Source organism: Rutilus rutilus (genome assembly GCF_951802725.1).
Source record: "Rutilus rutilus genome assembly, chromosome: 10".
Lineage (NCBI taxonomy): Eukaryota > Metazoa > Chordata > Actinopteri > Cypriniformes > Leuciscidae > Rutilus > Rutilus rutilus.
Genome location: NC_140215.1, coordinates 25,483,579 through 25,489,578, shown reverse-complemented (window position 1 = coordinate 25,489,578; position 6,000 = coordinate 25,483,579).

The window sequence follows — 6,000 nt, the reverse complement described above, 5'->3', positions numbered from 1 at the left end:
GTGAAGCGGACGGGACTGAAGATCCCCACGGAGGAGCAGAAGACCACTACAGTGAAGTGGACAGGACTGAAGATCCCCACGGAGGAGCAGAAGACCACCACTGTGAAGCGGATAAGACCGAAGAATCGCCACGGAGGAACAGAAGACCACCACAGCAAAGCGGATAAGACTGAAGTTCCCCACAGAGGAGCAGAAGACCACCACAGCGAAGCGGATAAGACTGAAGATCACCACGGAGGAGCAGAAGACCACCACAGTGGAGAGGATAAGACTGAAGATCCCCACAGAGGAGCAGAAGACCACCACAGCGAAGTGGATAAGACTGAAGATCCCCACGGAGGAGCAGAAGACCACCACAGTGGAGAGGATAAGACTGAAGTTCCCCGCAGAGGAGCAGAAGACCACCACAGCGAAGCGGATAAGACTGAAGATCCCCACAGAGGAGCAGAAGACCACCACAGCGAAGAGGATAAGACTGAAGATCCCCACAGAGGAGTAAAAGACCATCACAGCGGAGCGGAGCGGATGGGACTGAAGATCCCCACGGAGGAGTAGAAGACCACCTCAGCGGAGCGGACGGGACTGAAGATCCCCACGGAGGAGTAGAAGACCACCTCAGCGGAGCGGACGGGACTTAAGATCCCCACGGAGGAGTAGAAGACCACCTCAGCGGAGCGGACGGGACTTAAGATCCCCACGGAGGAGCAGAAGACTACCACAGCAGGGCAGACAGGGCTGATGACCACCACAGCAGAGTTGACGGGACTGGTGACAACCACAGCAGAGCTGGTGGGGATGAAAACCACCAAGGCATCACTGAGGGCCATGTCAAGTGAGCTCAAGGGCATCCTCCATGGTCCTAACAGGACCGGCAGGGTGTTTCAGGTTGACCTCTGTGGATATCTCAGGGCAGAAAGGAAGTTCATGAACAACCTCTATTGTCGAGTCAAAGCAGACGGGCGGATCAGGAATGACCTCTGTGGTCATGTTGGGGCAGATAGGCAGTTCAAGGACAACCTCTGTGGTCATGTCGAAGCAGACAGGTGGTTCAAGAATGACCTCTGTGGTCATGTTGGGGCAGATAGGCAGTTCAAGGACAACCTCTGTGGTCATGTCGAGGCAGACAGGTGTCATGGGCGGACACCGCTGTCTCAGGCAAAACTAGGACTGGTGCCACCGCCTCGGGAGAAACTGAAGCGAGTGTGGCCCAGACACGCAAAATGGCCATCGACGTAACGGGGAGTGCAATTGTCAGTGGGACCACCTCTGAGACCCCCAGACTTGATATCCCCATCGAGATGCCAGCTGCTCAGACTGACACTAGCGGTGTGTCCACCAAACTGGAAACCAGTTTCAAATTCCTTGGAAACGCCTTGATAGCTTCAGATGCAACGTTCATGACGACCGGAAACACTAACATGTGGTCCATGATGGCTGAAGACTCTGGGGTGATATCCATTATGGCTGGAGCCCTTGGTGTGAAGTCCATGGCGGCTCGAGACTCTGGCGTGGCGGCCATGATGGCCAATGATCCTCGTGTGATCGTTTACCTTGGCGCTGGATCCATTATGATCAGTCATTCTGTAACGGTTGAGACAGGCAAAGAAGCAGGCAGAAAATAGGATCCACTTGCAGTTTGGTTTAATATTAATATGTCTTGGATGATGCAGGAGTGAGAGTGACATTGCTGTTGGCCTCTGAGATGATTGTGTTGTGCCTGTCACCACGGTAACCTCTCCATCTCTGGCCTGTCAATAACGGAACACTCTGTACTCTATAGACTCTCTCTCACTCTTTGATGCTCACTGAGATGTCACGTCACACATTTACAGCAAGACCCACATGAGAATGAGATGCTCTGAAAACTCAAATGCCTCTAGCCAAATACAACAAAGCATGTGAAATGAAATAGCAGATTATTAGAGAATAATGTACCAATCACTTTCACTAACTGATTATAATAAATGATGACAATGTACATGTCATGTAGGCTACTATCAATACTATCAATTTAAAGTAAGTCTAAACATATGACCTGGAATATGCTCTCAGAATCATAATATATGCAGTTCTATGTCAGAACAGAAGATGGCAACATTGTCCAGCTTATAACTGCACAGTTTAAAGGAAGCTTCTCCATCTGTATGGGGAGCAATGCATTATATTACACACAGATTATAAGCAAAGCATTGAATAATAATCATTACTGAATTATCAGCATCCTTAAATATCACTAAATAGCAAGAATATTGTCTAATAATAATACAAATTATAATAATAATAATGAAACTAAAAAATAAATAAACTAGAAATGCACCGATCGGCCAATAAGCTGCTACACGCATGCGGTGGGGAAAACAGCTTCTTGGGTTTTAAAAGAAAGACCCATGGAAAGCTGCATGGACAGGTACTGAACTGAAGTGGACCTCTCACTATCAACCTGTAGAGGTCTCTGATGCAGTTGAAGAGGACCAATCTGTCAACGTGGAAGCCAGGCTGCACCATAACAACATTGTTCACCTGCTCCAGTCTAGAAAATCAAGGCAGACTCTTTTGTCTATTCAAAGAGCCCAAAATATGGAGTACTGGTCCAGTCTAAAACTACAGGGAAAGTTGGCAAAACTGCCCTACACGGACCACTCTGTATCACACACTATCTACAGCAATGCCACCATCAGTAAGGAGATCCTCACTTTCTGTGTAAAAGCATGTCTGCAGGTTCTTTCTACAAAATACAACTTATCACTGTGGTTTCCCTCCACCCGTTCGCCCCTCTACATGCTGCATGACCCCCCTCAACACCTGGAGTCAGTAGCCCACATCATGAACAGTTGTTCATCACTTAAAGGACTATATACTGCCAGACATGACAGACTTGTGGACCTCATTGCTGCTCAGATTCCCTGCCTGGCTGATGAGCAGATCTTTAAACACACTACTGTACAGTCTGAATGGTTCAACTCACCTGCAAACACTTTTGAATTGCTAATACACCAGATATTGTTAACATCTCTCAGAATGGCAAAACAGTTACACTATTTGAGGTGTCGTGCATTGAATTGTTTATGGAGGACTCTTACTGCTCTTAGACTCTAAAATATCAGTCATTGATATCTACCATTGAGAACCTTGGATACAAATGACAGCTTATTGTGCTAGTGTTTGGTAGTCTAGGTCATGTACAGGCTGGCGATCCGTGGACTTTGCATTGGGGGATTTCTAAAACAGGGGCCAAACAGTTGGCAAAGTACTGTTCAATCTCAGCAACAGGAAGCATGTTTATTTGGAAAAGGCGATGTTTCCCTTAGAACTGTATAATCCATAACAATGTGCTGATTTGTTTTAATCTGTTATATTATACAAAAAAAATATATATATATTCCTAATGAAATTTGACTTGTAATGTGTGGAATCAAATAAAGTACAGGCTATAAAATGTGTGTGTGTGTGTGTGTGTGTGTGTGTGTGTGTGTGTGTGTGTGTGTGTGTGTGTGTGTGTAATGTCAGATGGATGAATGGATATTAGATGCAGTTCAGGGTAGACTAAAATTCCTCTCTGTGATAAAGAATGTGTGTAATACTCAAAAAGTTTGTGTGTGTGTGTGTGTGTGTGTGTGTGTAATATCTCTCCTGTTGAATTGTTGAATTTAGGGCAAGTTAATGCGACAATAACGCATTAACACTTTAAAAATAGAAACTTTAAAAGCAGGCTCCATTTGACCCTATGAATCACCCGTAGTTCAAACCAGGGTTGCCAGGTCCGAAGGTTGCCGCTCCCCCCTTCCAATAATAGCAAAGAACTTTGTTGCTTTATTACTTGTGATGTGAAACAAAATATCAGCTTTCATATTCTGTCCATTTTAACTCGAAATTCAAACACTAAATGGCGTTTTGGCGCTCTTAAATGTGACGTGATAGATCGCATTTCAGTTGGCAATCAGTTCAAGTGGCAATGCAGAGCTCGAGTCAAATTATAGCACGAGAACGACATGCATGAACATCAGAACAGAAGGTATGTTGAACGATACAGTAAGGGGAATTAAGGGTGATTGGGACAGTTTTGCATGGCTTCTTGCCATAAATTAAAAACAACACCCCAACACATGATACATTTCTGTAAAATTGAAGATGAAATGCGTGACATACACTTTTATGTAAACTGAGCCAAAACCCCTTCTCATTGATTTAGGCTTGTAGTGTAAGCATATTTATTACATTAGTTCATACTTTGATATAATTTCATGTTCAAGATGTCCTTTTTCTGTTCATCATTATTAAGAGTCCATGTTTATTTCTGTTCAACTTCATTTCAAAGTGTTTAATTCATCCACAATTATACAGAACAAGAGTAAAGAAGGCTTGAACTCAAAGTCATTGAAAAAAGGCAAATTTATAGGGGGAATTGAGTTTGATTGGGACACTTTTTGCCATTGAAACAACTCGGAAAAAGTGTCCCGTTCAACCTGAATTCACCCCTATATTAAATTATGTGTGTGTGTATATATAATGTTTAAAAAAAACAATCTTCATATAGCCTAGTGTGGGGTGCAAAATACCTGCGTGTGTGTGAGGTGACTACAAAGGCACACTTGTCTAAATTGGCATCAAACCCAGCAGTCTGATATGCCCATCAAGGCGCTGGCGTAGAGGTATGCTGATCACGCAGAGTGACACTGGCACTACGAGAGCTCATCTACCTGTCAATTACCTCTCAGATGTTTGCTCTAATGCAATCTCAACAGAGCTGCTCTAATCCGCCAACCCGCACTCTAAAAATGTCAATTTGAGGAACACAAGAATTTTCCTCAGTTTAAATGGATACAGGTGAAGAGATGCAGACACTGAATGATAGATTTATGAATAACCGAATGAGATGTCGTTTTTAATGGCAATCAATGAATAGGGATACAAGTGAGTATGCTGGGATCTTATTCAGAGTACAGAATATTGTTTTTCTCTAGTCTCTCACAAGATTTTGTACCTATAAAGCATTTTTTCATGAATAGTATACACAAAATAGTCTTAGAAGAGAAAGCGAGTAATTTTGCACTTTCAATAGATGAAGAAAGATGCCAAATCACAGCATGAGAACTGTGTTTTATTTATTTATTGTTTTAAAGAAATTCATTGGGGTAAAAAAACAAAGTCAAACCTCATTGTAATCTCAAATTTAAAGTCTACTTAGAAATAACCATGGAAATGGCCTTACTAGAAGAAGAAAAAGTGATTTCTCACTTTCAATAAACGAAGATGCTAAATCATAGCATGTGAATTTTTGTTTGTTTATTTTTTATTAAAAATTTTACTTTCTGAAGGACATACAATGGTGTCCGAAAGTCTGAAAACCTCACTGAAAATCTGCTCAGACATGGAAATAAACAAAGTTTTAGGATTTAGAAAGTTTCTATGTACATTTTTCAGCCTTAGTGAACAAAAATAGTGATTTCTTACTTTCAATAAATGAAGAAAGATGCAAAATCGCAGCACGAGAATCTATCTGTCTGTCCATCCATCCATCCATCCATCCATCCATCCATCAATCCATCCATCCATCCATCCATCTATCTGAAGTCTGAAGGAAATGCAGTAGTGCCTAAAAAGTCTGAAACCTCAATCACTCAAAATGTTTGATAATGTAATTAGTAATGGAAAAAGTATTACATTTTGAAAATGCGAAATAACAGTAGTCTCAGACTTTTTAAGCACCTGCACCCACTGCATCTATGTGACACCTTCCCATGCGTTTGTATTTAAATGAGCTAAGTTCGCTTTTGCAACTGTTCTGGAAGTGATGAAGATATGCTGCAGAGGAATAAGTTCACAAACTGAAACGGTCCAAACGAGGCTAGATACCCAGGATTAATCTAACGCTGAGAGGATCCAAACTCCTACACTTACATCTGTCCCTCATCTGGTGCTCATTTATCAGTCCTCTTCACAGTCCTCGTCAAAAGACAAACGTCTCTCTCGGGTGTGGGTGAATACGAGGAGAGGTGCAGA